This window comes from Myotis myotis, unplaced genomic scaffold (assembly GCF_014108235.1).
Source record: "Myotis myotis isolate mMyoMyo1 unplaced genomic scaffold, mMyoMyo1.p scaffold_m19_p_2, whole genome shotgun sequence".
Taxonomy (NCBI): Eukaryota; Metazoa; Chordata; class Mammalia; order Chiroptera; family Vespertilionidae; genus Myotis; species Myotis myotis.
In genome coordinates, this window is record NW_023416324.1 from 111149145 (window position 1) to 111173809 (window position 24665).

The 24665-nt window shown below is 40.4% G+C and overlaps 1 pseudogene; it reads right to left on the reverse strand.

The window, feature by feature from the left end:
- Window positions 1-14210: 14210 nt before the first annotated feature.
- Window positions 14211-15216, reverse strand: LOC118676298 (annotated as a pseudogene).
- Between the last annotated feature and the right edge of the window lie 9449 nt (window positions 15217-24665).

Below are 24665 nucleotides of genomic sequence, written 5' to 3' on the forward strand. Positions count from 1 at the left end.
ATTATTATGCAGCGTCAGGTAATATAGGAAAAGTAGGCAATAAATGGGAGTCATTATTAATAATAAAAACAGCAGTTATAAGAATATAAATAATACAAGAGGTCATGATCTTCTTTCTGACCTAGATTTCTGTATCATGAACTCTTAAAATCTTGATTCCAGAAATATTTAATTTATTATTATGCTCCATAAAATATTATTAATAAGAGAATAAAAGCTTATTTTTATATGAATAATTCTAAATTGTATTATACTAATACTTTTTTAAAAAATTGAGATACTTGAAGCCACTTATGGATTAAAACAAAACAAACCTAGAAACAAGCAATCTTACACTGTGACAATGCTAATGAGGTTTCTTGGCATCTCCTGATGGAGTGCCTTTTTTCCTCTAGTGTTTTGAGCAAAGTGCATCAACAAAGTCTCATCATTAAATTTTCCCCCCAGGAACATAGAAGCAACCTAAAATCATTTTTACTAGAGTCCTTGCGACAATAAGGACAGCAGTAACATTTTTGGTTGAATATTTATTGAGCACCTCTGTGCCGCATGGTTCTAAGAGCTGAGGAGAGATCACTGAACAAGACAGTCCAAAATCATAGTCCTTGTGGAGCTTGCATTCTACTATAGGGAAGACTAACAATAAAAAAAAAAATGGATAAGTAAAACATATAGCTTATCAGGTAGTGATAAGTGTGAATAAAATAAATCAGGAAAGGACAACTAAGAGTACTAGAGAATAAGGATGAGGATATCATTTTTTAAAGGGTGGTCAGGGAAGACCTTACTGAGAAGGTGATATTTGAGCAAAGATCTGAAGGAAGTGGAGGGTGTCAACCATGCAGAGAATTTGAGAAAAAGTATTACAGGCAGTGAGAACAGCAAGTGTGCCAAAGCCCTGAAGTAGAAGTGAGTCACAACAAAAAGACCACTGCGGCTGGAGCCAGGTGAGGGAGGGGAAGAATAGTAATATCTGAAATTAGTTTTGAGTAGAAAAATGATTTGATGTCTTAAAAGGCTCACTCTGGCTGCTGTGTTGTGAATAGGTTGTAACGGTATGTGAAAGAAAGGAGGTGAGTTTCGAAGCCATTTCAACAATCCAGCCTTACAATGAATGATAGCGAATCAGACAATGATGGCAGTAGCAGAGATGGTGAGATACAGCTGGATCCTGTATGTATTTTGAAGACAGAGCCAAGTATGTGGTGACAGATCAGATTGAATGAAGAAAGAAGAGAGGAGTCAAGTATGACTATGTAGTTTGGGGCCTGAGCAACTGGAAGAATGCAGTTGTCATTAACTGAAATGAGCAAAGCAGTGAATTAAGTAGGTTTGGGAGGGGGAGATGAGGTGGTCAGTTTTAGGCATCCCACATTTTGAAATAACCTATTAGAAATCCAAGTGGATATGCCAATTAGGCAGTTGGATACACAAATATGAAGTTCAGAGAAGAGGTCTGCGATGGAGTATTTAAATGGTATTTAAAGCCATAAAACACTATGGAAATGAGTATGGGTAGAAAAGAGGTCTGAAGACTAAATCCTAGGCAATTCAATAAATTGAGTTTTGGGAAATGAGGGAGCTGGGAACTGATCACTGAGTAGGAAGAAAAACCAGGAGCTTATTCTGGAAGTCCAGTTTCTAGTTGAGGAGGAAGTGATTGACTGAGTGAAACGCTGCCTATTGAGCAAGTAATACGGGAGACCTGAGCACTGACTACTGGATTTAGCAATGTGAAGGTCACTAATGACCTTGAAAAAAGGAGCTATAGTGGTGGGATAGACATGAGAGTCCAGCTGGAGTGGGTTCATGAAAGAATGGGAAGAGAGGAATTGGAGACGGAGGGAAATAACCTTTTTGGAAAGTTTTGCTATAAAGGAGAGCAGAGGAAGGGGACAGTAGCTGGAGGGAAAGTGGGAGTCAAGGTGAAACATTTAATGAGAAAAATTATAGCATGTTTGTATACTGATAGCAATGTTTTTGTTGGGGTGGGGAAAGGATGTGGGGATTGATAACCTGAGAGAGATAGATGATAGATGATGATAGATAGATAGGTAGATAGATAGATAGATAGATAGAGAGAGAGCTAGATAGACAGACAGATAGAGAATGGCTGAAACAGTGAGTGCCCTTGAGTAAGTGAGAAGGGGTGGGAGTGTGTGCAGAAATGGAGGAACTGGCCTTAGACAGCAGCGTGGGCCGTTCAGTCCTAGTAACAGAAAGGAAGACAGAGCATATGGGAAAGGAGGTAGTGGAAACTTCTGATTGTTTCTGCTTTTTTCAGTGAAAGGAAGTTTATCAGCAGAGAGAGTGAGAAGATAGGGAGAGGGTATTAAAGGTCTGGAGAGAGAAGAGAATGTATGAAACAGTTGCCTAAAAAAGTTGTATGGTGAATGATCTAGAGAAATGTGGCAGGATTACTAGTAGGCACTGAAGTCCCCCATGAGGTCATGAATTCATAGTGAGACTGGGAAGCACTGTTGAGTGTTCAAGTTCAGCTACAGAGGTAGAGAGAAAGCTGGAATAAACCTGGGACTTTACCAGGCAAATACCATGAAGAGAGAGGGGTGAAGGAATCAAGAATATATATAATGGAATGATTATAATGATAGACTGTGGGACTTAATCTGAATAAGGACACGAGAGAATGTGAGGAACAGCAAAAAAGAGGGTTGGATCTGCAGATTGTCACAGTGTGGTTTTGGGCAGCAGAGAGAGAAAGAACTGGAAAGATAAAATTCAGTGATTAAGAAGTGGGATCTTCAAATTTGAGATTAAGATGTTTTATGAATTGGTGAAGACAAAGTCTAAAGGTAAGTTATAGGTTGAACTGTGTTCTCAAAATTCCATTGTTGAAACCCTAATCCTCATAACCCCAGAATGTGACTATATTCGGAGATAGGGCCTTTAAAGGCGTGATTAAGTTAACATGAGGCTGTTAGGGTGGGACCTAATCCAACCTGACTGGTATCCTTATAAGAAGAAATTTGAAAACACAGAGAGCTACTGGGGATTCCTGTGTACAGAGGAAAAACCATAGGAGGACACAACAAGAAGGTGGCCACCTGCAAGCCAAGGAGAGAAATCTCAAGAGAAACCAAACCTGCTGACATCTTGATCTTGTTTTTATAGCTTCCATTACTGTGAGAAATAAATTTCTGTTGTTTCAGCGACCTACTCTGTAGTATTAGTTATGGCAGCCCTAATACACTGATACAAGGTATAACCATGATCGTGACTGGCTGAGTGAGGTAGGGTGGATGCAAGAGGATTGGAGGAAATGAACTGACAGAGCTGGGTATTGGAATGACTACTTAGAATGAGTATTAAAACCAACAATTACGACAATGGTAGTTTTGGAGAGAATGGCTACACTTAGAGAGTCAGGTGCTGAACTCTTCAAGAAATAAAAGGAAGTAACCTTGAGATGGAGTGAACTGAGGGTGGGAGATGACAGCAATATAAACCAGTAGTGAAATTTACACTCTCTTCTGCCAATACTCAACCATCTCCTCTCTCATCAACTTTGAAGCAAAGCTAGTCACAATACTGAAAATGTTTGATTTGGCTTTCAGTTTTCCTCACCTTGAAATTTCTTGTCATAGTAATTCTAACAGGTCTGAAATGATGAGAAACGGTGAGAAGAGGCTGATCTCTCAAGAGGATAATTGGCTACCAAGAAACCCAGAAGCAGTTCGTTTTACTAAACATATTTGCAAGCTTCTGAGAGGGTGTAATTGAGATTTCATGGAGTTTTATTGCTAACAGTTTGTTCTTTGGAGGGAAGTGACTAAGAATACCTTTTGTTAAAGTTCATGTGGAGGGAATCACTGAGCATTTCCCATCCTGTATTAATGATTAATGTATTAAATTGTAGCTTCCAGAAATTTTCAGTGTCAGTGAGGTGAGTTGTAACTGCCAATCAGCACCTCCCTCAAACTAATTATGATAAATTGACATCTTTTGTACTGGAAGCTTTCAGATACATTGAAAACAAATGAAAAGTATTCTCACATGACATGAAGGTGAAGGCATTATTAACCTCATTTTGAATGTGGGGAGAAAATGGATCCAAGAAAAAAATTTAAAACTTGCCCAGGAACTAGAAGTTAAGCCCAAGACTTTCATATTCTTTGGACTCTTCCACTATGTTCACCCTTGCCTGATAAACTTTTATGCATGAACACTCTCTTCTTCATTGCAAATATTTATTAAGTGTGGGTATTCTGATTCCTACAGTGTTATTTTGAAGATACACTGGTTTTGGTGTGAGAGATATATAGTCGGCTGTTAGCTAGCTAGATTGCTGATGTCTTCTGTGAAGACGGGGTTGGGGAAGAGCAACATGCATGGCTAGTATTCCTCAGTCTTGGTCACACTCCAAAAGATGTCTCTGGTGATGTTTTCATGACACAGGCAGTTATGAAGGAAGACTGTTTAGTAAGGGTGACAGAAGAGAATAAAGAAGAAATGACAAGCTGGAAACCTTGATAAAACTGTGAAAAGGGGAAGTAAGCAATTTCCTTGTCTTTGGTTATCACATTAACAAAAATATCTAATGAATTCTTCCTGGGCAACTAAAAATTTTGCTTAATTTCATTCTTAAGAAAACTCTTTTTTAACATGTCTGCTTAAAAAAAATTGTACTCATTAAAAGCACTTCTAAAGTCATTTGTCTCCAGTAAATTCCCAATTTTCTTGCCAAGGAATTCTTACTAAATCAGGATTTTCTTGCTAGTCCTCCAGGAAGTGGGAAGAGTCACTGGGTTTATACTCATTGGCTGTCCCTGGCCTTGGCTTCCCATTCTCTCTAGCAGAGCTGAGGAAATCCGCAGGATGCCTGCTATCAGTAGACAAGGTGACTCAGGAGGAAACACTCCACTTAAAATAGTCTTGGTGTGCAGTCTCTGAGTCACTTTAAAATCAGAGTTAAAATATGATCCTGGAATTAATCCACAGATGATGGGAAATGGAGAAGAAGGAAGTATCTAAAAGAAATTCATCATATGTTTGCCACAAAGACAAAAGTTTGAATGCAGCAAAGGCTAACATTCAGAGAGAAATTTCACCCAAGGAATTCAGTGGGTGAACTGTGATTTACTCCACTGACCATGGGCATAAAGTAGTGGTTATGGCTCAATCTAGGTACCCACTGGGAGTGCATATTTCCTTAAAAACACATTAGAAAAGCTACAGTAGAACAGCTGTGTAAACAGAAATGGGCCATTAGGGTGAAGAATCCTTGATTTTTTTTGTGTTTAAAATTCTTTCTCTAGAATTATCTGGCCCCAAATGTCTATAGTGCCACTAGACTTTAGGTCCATCTCCAACTAATGGTAACCATCTAGCATTTTGCCTACTGAGAGGCGGGAAGGAGCATACAACTCATATTCAAAGCTCCTCAAGCAATAGTCCATATTAGGAATAGACTTGTCTTGCCTGCCTTTTATTCCCTTCTTCCTGGCTCCATCCCTCCAGAGTCCATTTATTTATTCCAGCTCTTCACAGTGAAGGACCGAGAAGCTGCATTCCATCATTGATTCTTTAAATGTGTTTTGGACAATTATTACCTAGCAGGGAGGCAAATGAGCCATTTCTTGCCCCCAAGATGCTATGCTTAAAGTCTAGTTGGGGAAATAGAAAAGTTCAGTTAAAAGTTTGTAATACAAAATGTTGAATCCTCAATAGATTTAAGCATAGGCTTCGTGAAAGTACAGCAGGTACAGGAACCTTGAATAGAGCTGGGGTTTATGGGAGATTCCTTGGAAAGGTGGGGATAGAACTAGTCATGGCAACTAGCTGGGCAAACTAAGACTCAAGCAAAGTTAAATGTATACTGATACATAAGTGCAATGTATGACACTTGATTGTTTGGAAAACAATACGTTGAAATACATTTTGGGGACAATTAGAAATACATGAAAATAGATAATATTGGAAGGTTGTTTTTAATTTATTTTGGGTGTATTAACGGTATAGTTATGAAGGAAGTTGTTCTAATTTTTAGGAGACATATACACCTGAAATGCATTTAGCAAATGGTTTAACAAAAATCTGAAATCTGAAATGATTTAGCAAGAGGAGGCGGAGATGGGGAGGGAGAAGAAGTATGGATGTAAGATAGATTGATAAATGAAGCAAATGTGACAACCTGTTAACAATTGTTTAATTCAACCTGGATGTTCATTTCGCTAGTTTTTCTACTTTCTTGAATTTTTGAACTTTTTCATTAAAAATAGTTGAAAAAGTTCCCGGCTGGCATGACTCAGTGGTTGAGCGTCAGCCTATGAACCAGAGGGTCATGGTTCGATTCCAGGTCAGGACATATGCCCAGGTTGCAGGCTGGGTGTGGGGCATACAGGAGGCAGCCAATCAATTATTCTCTCTCATCATTGATGTTTCTATCTCTGCCTTCCTCTCTGAAATTAATTTTAAAAATATACATATATTTTTTAAAAAGTAGTTGAAAAAGAATACTCGGTAGACATTCAGTTGTATATTCACCAACAGTACCCAACATTCAGAGGGTGATTTCATTTTGGGAATTCAAAGTGGAAAATAAATGCTCTGTCCAAACAACTGCATCAGGCTGCACAGAGCACTGAGTTGGGAAAAAGTGGCCACTCTGCAGCTTGGGACCAGTGGAGCTGGCTGCGTCTGGCTACAAAGTGGGATACAAGGAATGTAATTGGGAAGATGGCTGAGGAAGGAGCCCAGAGCTCAAAAGGTCCTGTGTATGTCAGGCTAAAGAGTTTGGACTTTATCCTGAGGAAGTCAGAGCCACTTAAAAGTGGATAGCATTTTGATATCACTTCATACCTGTCAGAATGGCTATCATCAATAAATCAACAAACAAGTGTTAGAGAGGATGTGGAAAAAAGAAACCCTCATACACTGTGGGTGGACATGTAGACTAGTGCAGCCACTGTGGAATACAGTATGGAGGTTCCTCAAAAATTAAAAATGGAACTGCCTTATGGCTCAGAGATTCTACTTCTGGGAATTTATCCAAAGAAACCCAAAACACTAATTTGAAAGACTACCCCTATGTTCATTGCAGCATTATTTACAATAGCCAATATTTGGATACTTGGAAGCAGTCCAAATGTCTATCAGTAGGTGAGTGGATAAAAAAGCTGTGGTACATTTACACAATGGAATACTGCTGGGCCATAAAAAAGAAGGAAATCTTACCCTTTGTGACAGCATGGATGGACCTGAGAATATTATGCTAAGTGAAATAAGCCAGACAGAGAAAGGCAAGTACCATACAATTTCACTCATATGTGGAATCTAATGAACAAAATGAACTAACAAGAAAAATAGAGACAGACTCATAGAGAGCAGACTGACAGCTGTTGGGAGGGTGTTGGGGGGCTGGGTAGAAAGGGTGAAAGGCTTGAGCGAAAAAGAAAAAAGGAGAAAAAAACTCATGGACACTGACGACAGTGTGGTGATTGCCGGGGGAAGTGGAGGAGGGTATGAGGGGACAAATGGTGATGGAAGAAGACTTGACTTGGGGTGGTGAACACACAATACTGTGTACCAGATGATGTGTTGTGTAATTGTGCAATTGAAACCTGTATAATTTTGTTAACCAGAGTCACCCCAATACATTCAATAAAAAGGAAAAAAAAAAGAGTGGATAGAATTTTAAAGCTCATTCTAGTTTCAGTTTGAAGGATGGATCAGAGTTTGAAAGGTCTGTAACTAAGAGATCACTCTAGAGACAATTGTAGTAATTCCACTATATATAAAGAAGGCCGAATGCTGGTGAGGATGAAGAACAACAGAAATCCTCATTTTTGCTGGTGGGAATGGAAAATGGCCCAGTCACTTTGGAAAACAGTTTGGCAGCCTTGTACAAAGTTAAATATACACATACCATATGTTGGAACCATGCCAGAGGTGCCTAATAGTCAAGGCCAATTAAAGCACAGAGGCCTTGTTGTCAATTCATCGGACTGTCCAAGGCCACTCTGCACCTAGGCTAAGATAACATACACAGCTGCAAGGCCACAGCAATCTCACGGTAAGCTGTGTCCTTCTATAGCCAAATGCTTGATGTCACTGTTGGCAACTAGCCTTCTTTGTTTCTGGAATTACTGACTAGCTAGTGTGAGAAGCAGAGGTGGTAGGACAGAGAATGTAGCTCCTATGTGTGCGGGAAAGAGGAGAGCTCAGATGGAGCTGAAAGCTGATACTGCCATGATGTAATCCTAAGAGCTCATAGAGAGCTCAGATATAGCTACCATATTAACCAGAGTGCTGGGCAGGAGAGACTGGAGAAGATGCTGAGCCAGAGAGCTTAGGTACCGCTACAATGTGAGGTGGTGAGTCTAGGGGGCAGCAGTACACTGGGCTGCTCAGATAATAGCTGTGGGTGCAGAGATTAATGCTACTATGTGGGGCAATTATGTTAACCAGCCAGTGTCTGGATGCCTGCCTGTATGGACTTTGCTGTAAAGAACTGTTTTGTCTAATGGCTATGTAGTCACTGGCTTCTGCAATATAGACTCATTCTTATATGCCCACAACCTCTCATGGCTTCTCTGTCTAAGACCTGACATCCAAGGAGGTCCAGCCCCAGGGAGGGGGGCTCGGGCCCAACACCTGTTACTACTGAGTAGAGGATAAAGGAGGAACTTGGACTAAGTTCCCAACAGTTAGTACAGTGGGCAGGGTTCGAGAAGGAACCTGCCCTGGCATAGTCGGGAAGAATTTAGAGGAATACATGACTCAGCAGCAGTGTTCGTGCAGGGCTCTAGCTCTGTCTCTGACACCATACAACCTAGCAATCCCACTCCTAATTATTTACTTAAGAAAAATGAAAACATAACTCTACAAAGACCTTTACAGAAATGTTTATATTCACCAAAAATTGGAAGTATTAACTGATAGATAAATAAGTTGTACATTTATAAATGGGATGTTATGTAATGAAAATGGAAGGAACGATTGATATTAGAACATGAGTGAATCTTGAAAGACTTATGTTTAGTGAAAGAAGGCAGACTTCATACTATATATGATTTTAGTGCTATGATGTGCTGAAACAGACAGAGCTATTGGTATAGAAATCAGATCGGTGATTACCAGGGGCTAGGGTGGGGGAGAGTTGACTACAAAGGGCCACAAATAACTTTCTGGGGTGGCAGAAATACTGTATACAGTATTTTTATTGTGGTGGTGATTAGACAACAGTATACATTTGTCAAAACTAAGCCTTCAAAGTGTGAATTTCACTGTACAGAAATTTTATCTCAATACAGCTCATTTCAAAAAAAGGAGGGGAAGGTAATAGGGGGTTTGGGGGCTGGATGAGAAGATGAAGAGATTAAGAAGTACTAACTGGTAAATTCAAAATAATCAAGTAAAGTACAGCATAGAGAACTTAGTCAATAATATTACAATAACTATGTATGGTGTTAGATAGGTGCTAGCCTTATCAGGGGCTTAATAAGTTATATAAATGACTGATCACTAGGTTGTATACCTGAACCTAGTATCATATTGAATGTCAACTGTAACTGAAAAATTTTTTTAAAAAGTGGGAAGAAAAAGAATAATAGGATTTACAATTTACTGGATAGAGAATAGGGGGAGGAAAACTAAAAGATGTTTTGATGATTAAGAAAACAGGCATACTAGTCAATGAAAGAAAAATACCACATGATCTCACTCATCTATGGATAATAAAGACCATTATAAACTGATGAACAAAAATAGATACAGAGGCAGAGCAGCATCGAACAGACTGTCAAACTACAGCAGGAAGGCCAGGGAGGGTTGCGAGGGGGGGGGGGGGGAAGGGCGGGGGGGGGGCGCGGTAAGAGATCAACCGTAGGACTTGTATGCATATAAGCATAACCAATGGACACAAGACCCTGGGGGGGGGGGGGGCGGGTAGGGGAGGCTGATGGAAGGTCAAGGGGAAAACAAAAAGGAGACATATGTACTACCCTTTGTAATACTTTAAGCAATAAAACAAAATTCAAAAAAAAAAAAAAAAGAAAACAGGCATACTGCCCTAGCCAGTTTGGCTCAGTGGATAGAGCCTTGGCCTGTAGACAAAGGGTCCCGGGTTTGATTCTGGTCAAGGACATGTACCTTGGTTGCAAGCTCCTTCCTGGCCTGGGCCCTGGTCAGGGTTCATGCAGGAGGCAACTAATCGATGTGATTCTCTCACATTGATGTTTCTGTCTGTCTTTCCCTCTCTCTTCCACTATCCCTAAAAATCAATGGAAAAATATCCTCAGGTGAGGAGAAGGAAGAAAGAAAGAAAGAAAGAAAGAAAGAAAGAAAGAAGAAAGAAAGAAAGAAAGAAAGAAGAAGGAAGGAAGGAAGAAAAAAAGGAAGGAAGGAAGGAAGGAAGGAAGGAAGGAAGGAAGGAAGGAAGGAAGGAAGGAAGGAAGGAAGGAAGAAGGGAAACAGGAATACCAAAAAAAGTGGCGATGGCAAAAGATAGCACATGATACAGTCATTTAACTGAGGGAGTGAAATGCTGAATCAAGTTATATCTGGGAGTAGTTCAGAATACACTCAAATATTTTCATCTGTTTTTATAGTATTATTTTAGTGGCCATTTTGTCACTATATGAGGAACATGTTATTAACTTTTAAACGTGTATAATGGATTCTCAAAAAGAAATTTTACTCTGGGGACATACAGAGGAATTTTTTTTTTGTGTGTATATGTGCATGGGCATGCCTGTCTCAAATAAACTGATGATAATCTTCCTTGGGATATGTTTTTCACTGATTTTACATGTTCTTTAAGCAATTAAAATATATGCAAAATGATTTCTTAATTCTAATTAATAAAAAATATTTCACTTAAAAAATGAAGAATGCCTATAATAACGTGGCAGCACTAGGGATGCAGATAGTTTGGAGAGAATTTAAGAAGGTAGGTTCTTTTCCAGGAAGGAATTTTTCAGGTAAGATATGCTTGCACATGAGCATATGGGCCAACCAAATAAAAATACTATTACAGTATTTGTGGAGAGAAAAGACTGGAAATAATTTAATTCCCCATTAATAGGAAGCTGATTAAATATATTATGACATATCTACATAATATGGAATGAAATAAAGGTATGTGTGCTAATATGAATTGATTGATGAGTTCAAAAAACACTATTCAGAATATTACTATTTATGTAACAAAAAAGGTGTATATATACACTCCTATAGGCATAGAATATCTCCAGAAGATTATGACAAGAAGCTGTTCTATCTGTCAGGGTCCATTCAGGAGACAGAAATTACACAATAATTTGCATAGTGAAGATTTAATATAAAGAATAATCCTATATAATAAAAGAGCAACATGCAAATTAACCATCCCTCCACTATGGTCAAGCCATGCCCACAAGCCAATCAGGAGCGAGTATGCAAATTAACCTAACCAAGCTGGCAACTGCCATGGAGCTGGAGCAAGCAGGAGGCTTGGGTTGCCCCAGCCCTCGGCTCTGCTCAAGGCTATAAAGTTTCAATTATAGAAGATAAATAAATCCCAGATACCTGCTTCCAGCCAGCTATGGCCTCCGCTCAAGGAGGGACTGGGAGCCTGGGTTCGGCCGGACATGGGCTCTGCTCAAGGCTACAAAGTTTCAATTATAGAAGATAAATAAATCCCAGAAAAAGAAAAAAGAAAAAAAAGGAGAGGCTGGGAGCTTGGGTCACCAGGGGGTGTGGCCAGACTGAAAATGGCCATTAGCCCCTCACCCAGGCTGGCCAGGCACCCCAGCAGGACTCCCCCATCCTGAAGGGGCTGTGGGCAGCCTGAAAACAGCCCTCAGCCCCTCACCCAGGCTGGCCACACCCCCATGGGGTAAGGGTCCCCACTGGGGGGCTTGGCCAGCCTAAAAATGGCCCTCAGCCCCTCACTCAGGCTGGCCAGGCACCCCACTGGGACCTCTACCCTGATCCGGGACACTCTTTAGGGCAAACCAGCCAGCTCCCACCCATGCACCAGGCCTCTATCCTATATAATCAAAGGTTAATAATCAAATTGACCCTAACAGCAGAATGACAAGAAATGACTGGGAATGACTGGTCACTATGACACACACTGACCACCAGGGGCAGACACTCAATGCAGGAGCTGCCCCATGGTGGTCAGTGCGCCCCCACAGGGGGAGCTCTGCTCAGCCACAAGCCAGGCTGCCAGCTGCCAGCATAGCGGTGGTGGCGGGAGCCTCTCCCACCTCCTCAGCAGTGCTAAGGATGTCCAACTGCAGCTTAGGCCTGCTCCCCGCTGGCAAGTAGATATGCCCCGAGGGCTCCCAGGCTGCCAGAGGGATGTCTGACTGCCAGCCTAGGCCTGATGCCCCAGGGAGTGGGCCTAAGCCAGCAGGTGGACATCCCCCGAGTGGTCCCAGACTGCGAGAGGGCACAGGCCTGGCTGAGGGACACCCCCGAGTGCACAAATTTTTGTGCACTGGGCTTCTAGTTATTTATTAAGTGGGAATAAGAGACCTCTGATGAATACCCTAATGCTGAGAAAGAGTATCCAAGGAAGGCATGGACTTGGAAGGCAGGGCTCCTCAAAGCTGGGCCCAGACCTCCTTGGAGAGGAGGCAGCCCCTGAATGACGTAATGTTTTGCTGGGTTACCTCATGTCAGAGCTGGTCCATGGGTTACAGGCTGGGAGTCACAGACAAGGACTGACAACCAGGAAATTCCACAAGGGAATCAGGAGTCTGAGGCTAGCAGGACTCACTTGCTGAGGCTGTTGATGAAATTCACTGGGAAACTGCCGATGGAGAGTTCTGTGGAACCTGAAGGGAAGCTGGCTGGTCCACAAATTGCAGTCCTTGGGAAGCTGCCAGGAAGCTGATGACAGGGGTGTTTCTGAGCTGGCCCTGGGGAAACCACCTGAGCATCAGTGGAACTTGCTAGAGTGAGCTCCATCATTGTCTCTCCCACACACCCACCCAGCACCACAGGAATAAGAGCAGAAAGCGAACCAGAACCAGAAAGAGAAGCCCATTTTTCCTCTGGAGTCCCTAGCAAGGTTCAACATCATGTCGGCTGACAAAGGAAATGTTTCATTATCAGAAGCAGAGAAACAAACTGGAGATTTGTGGCGGAAAGGCTATAAAGTCATAAATGCCACAGCTGGTAGCAATTGTGTCTGGGGTGGAAAACTGGTTGATGAGACTCAGATGTGAGAGAGAAACTTTTCTCTGTAAATCTTTGTACTGTTTGATTTGGCAGAGGGGCATTAAAACATTTTTATAATTATACTGAGTTTCATACTAGAAAATATGTTGATGATAGTAATATGCCAGCTACTGTTCTAAATGCTTTAACTATGTTAAATCACCTATTGTTTCCCCAGTTGGTATTATTAGGTCCAAGTTTTACACAAGATGTAACTGAGGCACAAAGAAATTAAGTTAACTTGCCTAAGATTAGTTGGTAAATAATTGACCTGCAACTGATAATCTGGCTACAGAATCACTACACTATGTTAACTTCCCACATCTGTGAACTTCTGTGGCATAAAACATATGAACAAAGCAGTTGTTAATATTGCTCATCAGATTTTCTTTAGGGGTGAGTTGGGTTATATGATTAATGTGTGTGACATTTCCAATCAAGCATATCTATTTGTGAAAGATTCCCCATAGCCCTTTCTGTTCTTGCATGGACTCTCTGTGTTGACTGTAATGGGTAAATGGCTTGAACAAAAAATAAACCTTTGATTTTCTAAGCCCTTGATATTTTGTTGCTGCTTTTTACTGAAGCAAAATCTAGCTTATTTTTACTGATACAAATAATGTATTCTGATTAGAGTTAAATAGCAAAAAATGTTTTATAAAATGCTAAATAAGATATATTACTATTCTAAATATTTTTTAAGACCTTTATTAACAGGTGCTTGCAGTTTGTTGACTTTTTTGAAAAAATCAAGCTGTAAACTTTTATTACAAATTAAAAATGAGGTTCTTAAAAATCTCAACTTGACCAGGTATGAAACAATTTAAAAAATTTTTAAAGGTGTATTGAGAAAAACCAGGCTTTCTTTTTTTTCTTAAAAAACACGTTTGTCATTACCAAAAAGAGACATCTTTAGATAAAAATAAAGCCCCATGCTGCATAGATAATGCAGGTAGTTCTAGTTGTCTGGTCAACGGGCAAAAAGCAAGCACTTAGTCTTCAGCTCCAATCTTTTGTTCATTTCTTATTGCTGGAATTTCATATTTCTTCTTGTTGGATGACTAAACCGGATGATGGTAAAGATGGTAAGCCGGCATTTTTTACTCAGCCCAGCCCTGCTCAGCCTGGGGAGCAGACGAATTCTCAGCTGGTGGATCGGCTGCTTTTGTCTCTTTGCGGTCTTGTGGTTTAGGGTTTTCTGAGCATCTGCGTCGGTAGTTGAAGTTGCGTTGGTACTGACGCTGAGGTGGCTGCTGACCTTGGGTCTCATCTTGATTTTCCTTATCTTCTTCATTGCCGTCCTCTCTGGGCTGTCTTTGGCGAGGAGGGCCCCTGCGGAATCGTGGTCTGTAGCCCCAATACATATTCTGTCTCACTGGTCTGCCTTGTTCTCCTGCACCCTGGTTGTCAGCACCCTCCACTACTTCTCCCTGTACAGGAGGGTTGGGATACTGTGGTCGACTCCCATAGGGTCTCCGCATGTAGTAAGGTGGGAACCTTCACCAGCGATAGGGCAGGCGCTGTTGGGCCTGGCCTTCGGGAGCACTCTCTGATCCCTCATTCTTCTCCCTACTCTCACTATTCTGGTAATTCTGCTGGCAATTGCGTGGAGGACCTCTGCGACGTGGATAGCCTCTATAATGGTTATGGTCTGCTGCATATTTACTGCCTTGTACTGGAACTCCACCAGGGCCTGTAACATTTGCTGCCCCCGCACCCTTTTCTCCTTCAACAACATCAAACGCCACAGTATCTCCATCTCCTACACTGCGAAGGTACTTCCTGGGGTTATTCTTTATGGCAGTCGGGTGTACAAATACATCTTCCTCGGTGTCATTCCTGTTGATGAAACCATATCCGTTTCTTACATTAAGCCATTTTACTGTTCCCCAAACCTTCCTTGCGATGACCTTCTTGTCCCCCGCCGGCACGCGCAGCTGATGTGAGACCACCCAGGCCGCAGCTGCCCGTGGTGCCTGGCTTGGTGTTGGCAGCGCTGAGGGTGGGGGCTGCCGGCGGCTGCTGGGTTTTGGCCTTGCTGCTCATGGTTGTGGTGATGGTGACTGGGGCCGGCTGTGGCAGCTGCGGCTCCTCCCAGGGTGTGATGGTAACTAGGTCGGCAGCGGTGGGGCTGCTCAGGGCTCTCTGGGGTCCGCTCTCTGCTCCCGCTACCGATCGAACTCTAAATATTTTTTATCCTGCAAAATTTTGAATTTAGAAAACTTGAAAAAAACAGAATTGTATAATGATCACTATTCATCCTTTAACTAGATTCATTGATTGGTCATATTTTGCTCCTTTTGTGTTATGTTTTTCACATGCCATTTTTTCTGAATTATTTAAAAGAAAGTTGCATACATCATGAGGTTTCACTGGAAAACTTTCAATAGGCATCTTCTAAGACCAAGAACATTCTACATGACCACACTGCAAATTTTGGTTTTGAATAACATATTTAATTTTGTTTTACAATATACAAATAGCTTTAGAATTATAATTCTAATATTGCTATCATAAATCTATAAACTAGAGCTTAGATTTTGTTGCAGTCCTTTTTTTTCTTTGGAATATAAGGCCAATCAGGGTACTGTGTCCAGTATGGAACAGAGTAATTCAAGTAACTGAACACAATCCTAACTTAGTGAGACATATTCTAAGGTCAAAAGGGACTACAAAGTAATCTTGATAATAATTTGATATAGAGATTCATTTGCTTCTTTTTGCATTCGATTTTAGGATCTGCTTTTAAAAATATTTTTATTACATATTTTAGTGAATTGCCTTTGTGAAATTTAATGCATAGAATTGCCATAGCAAATGGTCTCAATCATCATAGTTTTGCTGTAATGCAATAGAAAATGTAGCTGTGGATAGCAGAAACTATAATTTACAAAATAGCAGTTTTTACAGTTTTAAAAAATGTAAATGTCTAATCTCTACTAAGAATTATATTTCAATTATATATTATTTTATGTTTACAAAGTGCTTCATCAACATAATTATCATGGACCTAACAATAGTTCTGTGGGGTATGCAGGAAGAACATTCTCCACAGATAACAAGCCAAAATGAAACAGGGAGACTGATTGGCCCAAAGTCTCTAGGCTGGGCTATGGGAGCTGCCCCTGTAAATCCACCTTTCTAATTCCAGCTGTTGGAGGCCTCTCACAGTTTCTGGATGAGGAATATGCTTTGGTACTATAAGGACACACAAATGCCTCATGTGGTTATAATTATAGGTGCCTCAGTCCAATTGTTAGCACCAGTTGGTGGATGTAACTGTCTCGCCCACTGATTGTTTTCAAGACAACTGCTCACTCAGAATGAGGGTGTATAAGGGGAAAGCCACAAGCAACTATATTAGTTACCTGTGACCCAAGAACAGATCAGCTCACTCTGCATATTTAGTTAGACCTGTGGGTGGCAACCCTGGCTGCACATTAATTTATGGTTAAAAATCTTGAAGCCCAAGGCACCCTCCACACTAACTGCATCAGACTTTGGAGTTGGAGTCTGGACATCAATTAAAAAATCCCCCAGGTGATTCTGATATGAATCAAGATCCAGAGAGTTAAGAGAAATGTAAATCTCATCTCCTCTAAACCTATAACTCTTTATTAAATGGCTCAACTCTTGATTTGAACATAACAAAAATACATTCGTTATCTAATTGGTCTACAAATTTTTGGCTCATTGCTATTAATTCAATAAAGCTAAACTTATAGAACAATCCTGCTTAGCATTACACTTTGCCTGTACTATCTAATTTAAATCTCTCTCTTTTTTTTTTGCACTTAATGATATTCATTTTATTTATTTTATTTTTATTTTATTTTTATTTTTTTATTTCAAATCTGCTTTATTATTATTATTATTAGTTAAGGTATTACAAATGTGTCCTCCTCCCCCCCATTAACCCCCAACCTCCCCCCCACACACAAACTCATGCTCCCATCCCCCTGTTGTCCATGTCCATTGGTTTGGCTTATATACATGTATACAAGTCCTTTGGTTGAGCTCTTCCCCTTACCCCCGCCCTCCCCTACTTTCCTTCTGGGGATTGATAGCCTGATCACTGTTTCTCAGTCTTTGGGTCTGGCCCTTTTCATCAGTCTATGTTGTTCTCTATAATCCACAAATGAGTGAGATCATGTGGTATTTATCTTTCTCTGACTGGCTTATTTCACTTAGCATAATGCTCTCCAGTTCCATCCATGCTGTTGCAAAAGGCAAGAGTTCCCTTTTTTTTACTGCAGCATAGTATTCCATTGTATATATGTACCACAGTTTTCTAATCCACTCATCTGCTGATGGGCACTTAGGCTGTTTCCAAATTTTAGCTATGGTGAATTGTGCTGCTATGAACATAGGGGTGCATATATCCTTTCTGATTGGAGTTTCTGGTTTCTTGGGATATATTCCTAGTAGTGGGATCACTGGGTCAAATGGGAGTTCCATTTGTAGTCTTCTGAGATAGCTCCATACTGTTCTCCACAGTGGCTGCACCAGTCTGCATTCCCACCAGCAGTGCAGAAGGGTTCCTTTTTCTCCACATCCTCTCCAACACTTGTTGTTTGTTGATTTGTTGATGATAGCCATTCTGACAGGTGTGAGATGATAACGCATTGTCGTTTTGATTTGCATCTCTTGTATAATTAGTGACTTTGAGCAGGTTTTCATATGTCTTTTGGCCTTCTGTATGTCCTCTTTCGAAAAGTGTCTATCTAGGTCCATTGCCCATTTTTTGATTGGATTGTTTATCTTCCTTTTGTTAAGTTTCATGAGATCCCTGTAAATGTTGGAAATTAAACCCTTATCGGTGGTATCATTGGCAAATATGTTCTCCCAATGTAGTGGGTCTTCTTATTGTTTTGTTGATGGTTTCCTTTGCTGTGCAAAAGCTTTTTAGTTTGATGTAGTCCCATTTGTTTATTTTCTGTTTAGTTTCCATTGCCCTAGGAGCATTATCAGAGAAGAAATTTCTTTGGCATATGTTTGCAATTTCGCTGCCTGTGGATTCCTCTAGTATTTTTATGGTTTCCCGTCATACGTTTAAGTCTTTTATCCATTTTGAGTTTATTTTTGTGTATGGTGTGAGTTGGTGATCTAATTTCATCCTTTTGCATGTATCTATCCAATTTTCCCAACACCATTTATTGAAAAGACTGTCTTGACTCCATTTTATGCTCTTGCCTCCTTTGTCAAATATTAATTGGGCATAGTGGTTTGGGTAGATTTCTGGGGTCTCTATTCTATTCCATTGATCTTTATGTCTGTTTTTGTGCCAGTACCAAGCTGTTTTAAGAACAGTGGCTTTGTAATACTGTTTGATATTTGGTATTGAGATCCCACCTACTTTGTTCTTTCTCAGGATTGCTGCAGCTATTTGGGGTCTTTTTTTATTCCAGATGAATTTTTGGAACGTTCGTTCTAGATTTGTGAAATATGCCGTTGGTAATTTAATGGGGATTACATTGAATCTATAAATTGCTTTGGGTAGTATGGACATTTTGATGATGTTGATTCTACCAATCCATGAACACGGTATATTCTTCCATCTGTTTATGTCTTCCTCTATCTCTTTTTTCAGTGTCCTGTAGTTTTCAGCATATAAGTCTTTTACCTCCTTAGTTAAGTTTATTCCTAGGTATTTTAATTTTTTTGGTGCAATGGTAAATGGGATTGCTTCTGTAGTTTCACTTTCTGTAAGTTCACTATTGGTGTAAAGAAATGCCATGGATTTCTTGGCATTAATTTTGTATCCTGCTACATTGCCGAATTCATTTATTAAGTCTAATAATTTTTTGATGGAGTCTTTAGGGTTCTGTATGTACAGTATCATGTCATCTGCAAATAAGGACAGTTTTACTTCTTCTTTTCCAATCTGGATGCCTTTTATTTCTTCTTCGTGTCTGATTGCAACGGCTAGTACTTCCAGTACTATGTTGAACAGGAGTGGTGAGAGGGGGCATCCCTGTCTTGTTCCTGTTTTTAGGGGGAATGGTTTTAGTTTTTGCCCATTGATTATGATGTTGGCTGTGGGTTTGTCATATATGGCTTTTATTATGTTGAGGTATGATCCCTCAATTCCTATCTTGCTGAGAGTTTTTATCAAGAAAGTGTGTTGGATTTTGTCAAATGCTTTTTCCGCATCAATTGATATGACTATGTGGTTTTTTTCTCTCAATTTGTTTATGTGATGTATCACGTTTATTGATTTGCGGATATTGTACCATCCTCGCATCCCTGGGATAAATCCTACTTGGTCATGGTGTATGATCTTTTTGATGTACTGCTGGATCCGATTTGCTAGGATTTTGTTGAGGATTTTGGCATCTATGTTCATGAGGGATATTGGCCTATAATTCTCTTTCATTGTATTGTCTTTACCTGGTTTTGGGATTAGGGTGATGTTGGCTTCATAGAATGAGCTGGGAAGTGTTCCTTCCTCTTGGATCTTTTGACATAGTCTGAGGAGGATAGATTTTAGGTCTTCCTTGAATGTTTGGTAAAACTCCCCTGTGAAGCCATCTGGCCCCGGGCTTTTGTTCGCTGGAAGCTTTTTGATTACTGCTTCGATTTCCTCCATAGTTATTGGCCTATTGAGATTTTTAGATTCTTCCTGGTTAAGTTTTGGAAGGTTGTATTTATTTGGGAATATGTCCATTTCCTCCAGGTTGTCTAGTGTGTTGGAGTAGAGTTGTTCATAGTATTTTCTAACAATCCTTTGTATTTCTATGGGGTCTGTTGTTATTTCTCCTCTTTCATTTCTGATTTTGTTTATTTGGGTCCTCTCTCTTTGTTTCTTGGTGAGCCTGGCTAGAGGTGTATCAATCTTGTTTATCCTTTCAAAGAACCAGCTCTTGGTTTTGTTGATCTTTTGTATTGTTTTTTTGGTCTCTATGTCGTTTATCTTCGTTCTGATCTTTGTTATTTCCTTCCTTCTGCTTACGGTGGACCTTTTTTGTTGCTCTCTTTCTAACTCTTTGAGTTGTAGAGTTAGGTAATTTATTCTCATTGTTTCTTGTTTCTTGCAGTAGGCTTGTAGAGCTATGAACTTCCCTCTCAAGACTGCTTTTGCTGTGTCCCATAGGTTTTGGATTGTTGTGTTTTCATTGTCATTTGTTGCCATGATGTTTTTTATTTCTTCTTTGATCTCACTGGTGACCCAGTCGTTGTTTAATAGCATGCTATTTAGTCTCCATGTGTTTGTTCTTTTTGGATTGTTTTTGTTGTAGTTGATTTCCAGTTTTATGCCTTTGTGGTCTGAGAAGATGCTTGATATGATTTCAATTTTCTTGAATTTGAAGAGACTTTGTCTGTGACCCAATATATGGTCTATCTTTGAAGATGACAAATGTGCACCTGAGGAGAATGTATATTCTGTGGCTTTGGGGTGAAATGTTCTGAAGATGTCAATTAATTCCATCTGATCTAGTGAGTCATTTAGGATTGATGTTTCTTTGCTGAGTTTCTGTTTAGAGGATTTGTCCAGTGGAGATAATGGGGTGTTAAGGTCCCCTACTATGATTGTATTGCTGTCAATCTCTCCCTTGATCTCCTCCAGAAGATTTCTTACGTATTTGGGTGCTCCTATATTGGGTGCATATATATTTACCAGAGTTATTTCTTCTTGTTGGACTGCTCCCTTTAGTATTATGAAGTGGCCTTCTTGATCTCTTTTTATGTCCTTCACTTTGAGATCTAATTTGTCAGATATAAGTATTGCTACCCCGGCTTTTTTTTTCGCTTCCATTGGCCTGAAAAACCTTTTTCCATCCCTTCACCATCAGTCTGTGTGCGTCTTTTTTCCTGAGGTGGGTTTCCTGTAGACAGCAGATATATGGGTCATGTTTTCTTATCCACTCATTTACCCTATTCCTTTTGACTGGGGAATTTAATCCATTTACATTTAAAGTTATTATTGATAGGAACTTGTTAGTCGCCATTTTTGTTCTTTACTGCTGCGTTCCTTCTTTGTTTCCTGTTTTTTCTATTTACAGCAGACCCTGTAGCATTTCTTGCATTGCTGGTTTGGTTGTAATAAACTCCCGTAGACCGTTTTTGTCTGTGAAGGTCCTGATTTGACCCTCAATTTTGATTGATAGCCTCGCTGGGTATAGTATTCTTGGATTCAGACCCTTCCTTTGCATGACTTTGTATATTTCATTCCATTCCCTTCTTGCCTGATGTGTTTCTGTTGAGAAACCGGTCGCTAGTCTGATGGGGGATCCTTTGTAGGTAACTTTCTGTCTCTCTCTGGCTGCTTTTAAGATTCTTGCTTTGTTGTTGGTGTTTGCCAATTTAATTATTATGTGCCTTGGTGTCGGTCTTTTCGGGTTCATTTTGTTTGGGACTCTGTGAGCTTCTTGGATTTGTGTGAGTTTTTTCCTCCCTATATCAGGGAAATTTTCTGTTACTATTTTTTCAAACAGGTTTTCTATTCCTTGCTCAGTTTCCTCTCCTTCTGGCACCCCTATTATTCGGATGGTGTTTTGTTTAGCATTGTCCTAGAGTTCTCTTAGGCTCTCCTCCTGCTTTTTAATTTTTTTTCCTAGAAGCTGTTCTGTTTGGGTGTTTTTTTCTACCTTGTCTTCTAGCTCGCTGATGCGGTCCTCTGCTTCTTCTAGTCTACTGTTGATGCTTTCTATTGAGTTCTTTATGGCAGTGACGTCATTTTTCATTTCTTCTTGGTTTCTCTTCATTTCCTCTTGGTTCTTCTTCATTTCCTCTTGGTTCCTACACATATTGTTGAATTGGTCTTCCATTCTTTTCATCCACCTTATGGCCATTACTCTGAATTCTTTCTCTGACAGGTTGCTTGCCTCCATTGCCTCCATTTCGTTTACTTCCTTTTCTGATGATGCCTGTTTTTCTTTCATATTTGGGTTGGTTCTTTGTTTCACCATGATTTCTCTTCTCAAGGTGTTTGGTTATGTAGTTCTCTCTCTGCTGCGCTGATTCAAAGGCACAAAATACAACACAACAAGGCACAACGTACAAGGCACCGAACTAAATGCATTCACGATATTAATAACCCCAAATAAATGTGACCCCCCGGGCAAAGAGATTTGGGGATAAAGAAGAAAAAAGAGAAAAAGATTAAAGAGAAAAACAAAAAACAAAAAGGAGTGCCAAAATGAGATTGGGAAAAGGGAGAGAAGAAAAAAACAAAAAGACAAAAACCAAACAAAAACAAAACAAAACAAAAAAACAAAAACAAAAACAAAAACAAAAACAAAATAAAAAAAGTAAGAGAATGAAATAGACGTGGGGAAGAGGCTATTTGTATGGGGAGAAAACTCCAAGAGAACCGCAACCAATCTCAATGAACTCCAGCAGCAGATCCCTGGAGACTAATGCAAACTACAAACAACCACCAATATCAAGCGAGGCAAGGGAAAACAGAAGCACAAAAATAACCAGATAAAGAAAAAGTAAGCAAAACAGAAAAATGAAAATGAAAAACAAAACAATTTCCCACACAAGTATAAAAAACCCCAATATACTCAAAATCAAGCAAACACTAGCAAAACGACAGAGAGAGAGAGAGAGAAAAAATTAGATAGTGAAGAAAGATAAGAGAGAGGTGTATATGGATTTAGAGTGAGGGATTGGAAATTAGATATATAAGTAAGGTGAAATTTAGACAGTGGGTAGAAAGAAGGAATAGGGAAAATCCAAAGCAGGAATAGGGTAAGAGAAACAGGACAACAAAAGGGGAAAAGTGAGGAAGAGAGTTTTGGCTTAAGGGTAAATATGAGATAGAGAGAAGTGATGCTAAAGGAACGATGAAAATAGAGTGTAGAACACTAATCCCATAATAAAATAAAGAAAAATTAAAATAAAATAAAATACAATAAAATAACACTTGAAAAAATGGTAAAAGGATAGCAATAATACTGGTTAAAAAATGTAGTAATTAAAAAGGTAAAATCAAGTGATGAAAAAAATAAAAAAATAATAAAATAGGTTCTTAATGAAATGGTGAAAAAAGAATTGAAAAATATATATATATAAAAATATTCGGAAGTGAAGGTGCTTCAGATCTTCCACTCTTCTTGTTGGCACACCTTTGTCCTGCCAGGCATTCAGGGGAGTGTTGAACTTCCCTGCGATACACTGTCCCTCGAGCAGTAAACCACAGACCTGATTTTAAGGCAGGTTGTATTTGTTTACCAGACTGCCTTTATTTGTGATCACAGAAGAGACAGTTCGTGGCTCTGCCTATGGGTGGCAGTGTGTCTTGATTGACCTCCGAGGCTATAAGTCCTCTCTATCAGTAGGGTTTTTTTTTTTTTTTTCCTCTATGGTATTTGGAACTGATTTGGGAAAGACCACTGCCCAGAGCTGGTTCCTTGCCACTGCCTGCTGTTTCCCAGGCTCCCCAAAAAGAACTTTCCCCTACAGGCTCTGCGAATGACCCCAACTGGGGAATCCCATGCACTGGGTTTAATAATCAAATGCACGGATCTAAGGGGAACTGTAACAAGAGCCTGATAGTTGTGCAAATTCACAAGCTGCCACCTTCCAGGTCTGCACATAGTCTCCGCGCAGTCTCCGGGCACCCACTCGCCCCTGGCACCAAGCAGCCAGCAGATTGGCAAAGTCCAAGGCTTCTCCTTTACATCCAGTCCAGCTATGGGCTCATTTTTCGCGTTCCCTTCTTCCAGCAGCCCTGTGGGGCCCCTTCCCCACTTGCGGGTCACGCTGGTCCCAACGGCTGCGGACTCTGTGGGGCGCAGATTCCGCCCTGCACGCACGCGAGCTCGGTCCTCCCTCCAACCCGAACTGCAAACTGCACCTTTAGGGGATGTCCAACCTTTCCGTGAGAAGAAGCAGTGCTCGTCTGAGTTCACGCAGTCACGCTGCTTGAGATCCCTTGTTTCCAGGTTAGTAGCTGGTCTCTGGATGCCGGCAGCAACCACCCAAGATGGCGCAGTCTCCGCTGCTTAGCTGGTGCACCACGAGGGGCTTCAGCCGCAGTCTCCAACCGTCCTTTTTTTCCTGGGGGTTCTCGGTCTTTCCTAGCTGCAGACAGTCTCTCAGCTGAAAATCCTCTGCCTATTCGGGCTGCATGTTACCCGTTTCAGCTGCTCACCCTTATCTGCTCCAGGACAAGGCACCGGACACGTCCGTTTACACCTCCGCCATCAATTTAAATCTCTCTTGAGTAGTCATTCTTTTCATTTCACAGGCAAGGAAGCTGAGGCATTTGGGGTTTAGTGTTTACATTATACAGCTGCTAAGTGGTGGAATTGGAATTCAAACCCAAGTAATCTTGACTCAAACACTCAACACATATAACATCTGAGCATCAGTGCCTGCATGAGAACTATTGATTTCATGGGCTGATTCTATGTTTGGTTGTTGACATTTGTTTATGACTTTACGTCTCCCAATATTAGTGATAGCAACTAAAATGGGCTCAGATCTTCCTCATCTCTGCTTTTTTAGTGTCTTGTGATCTTTTCCAGACAAGCAGGTTCCTTGAG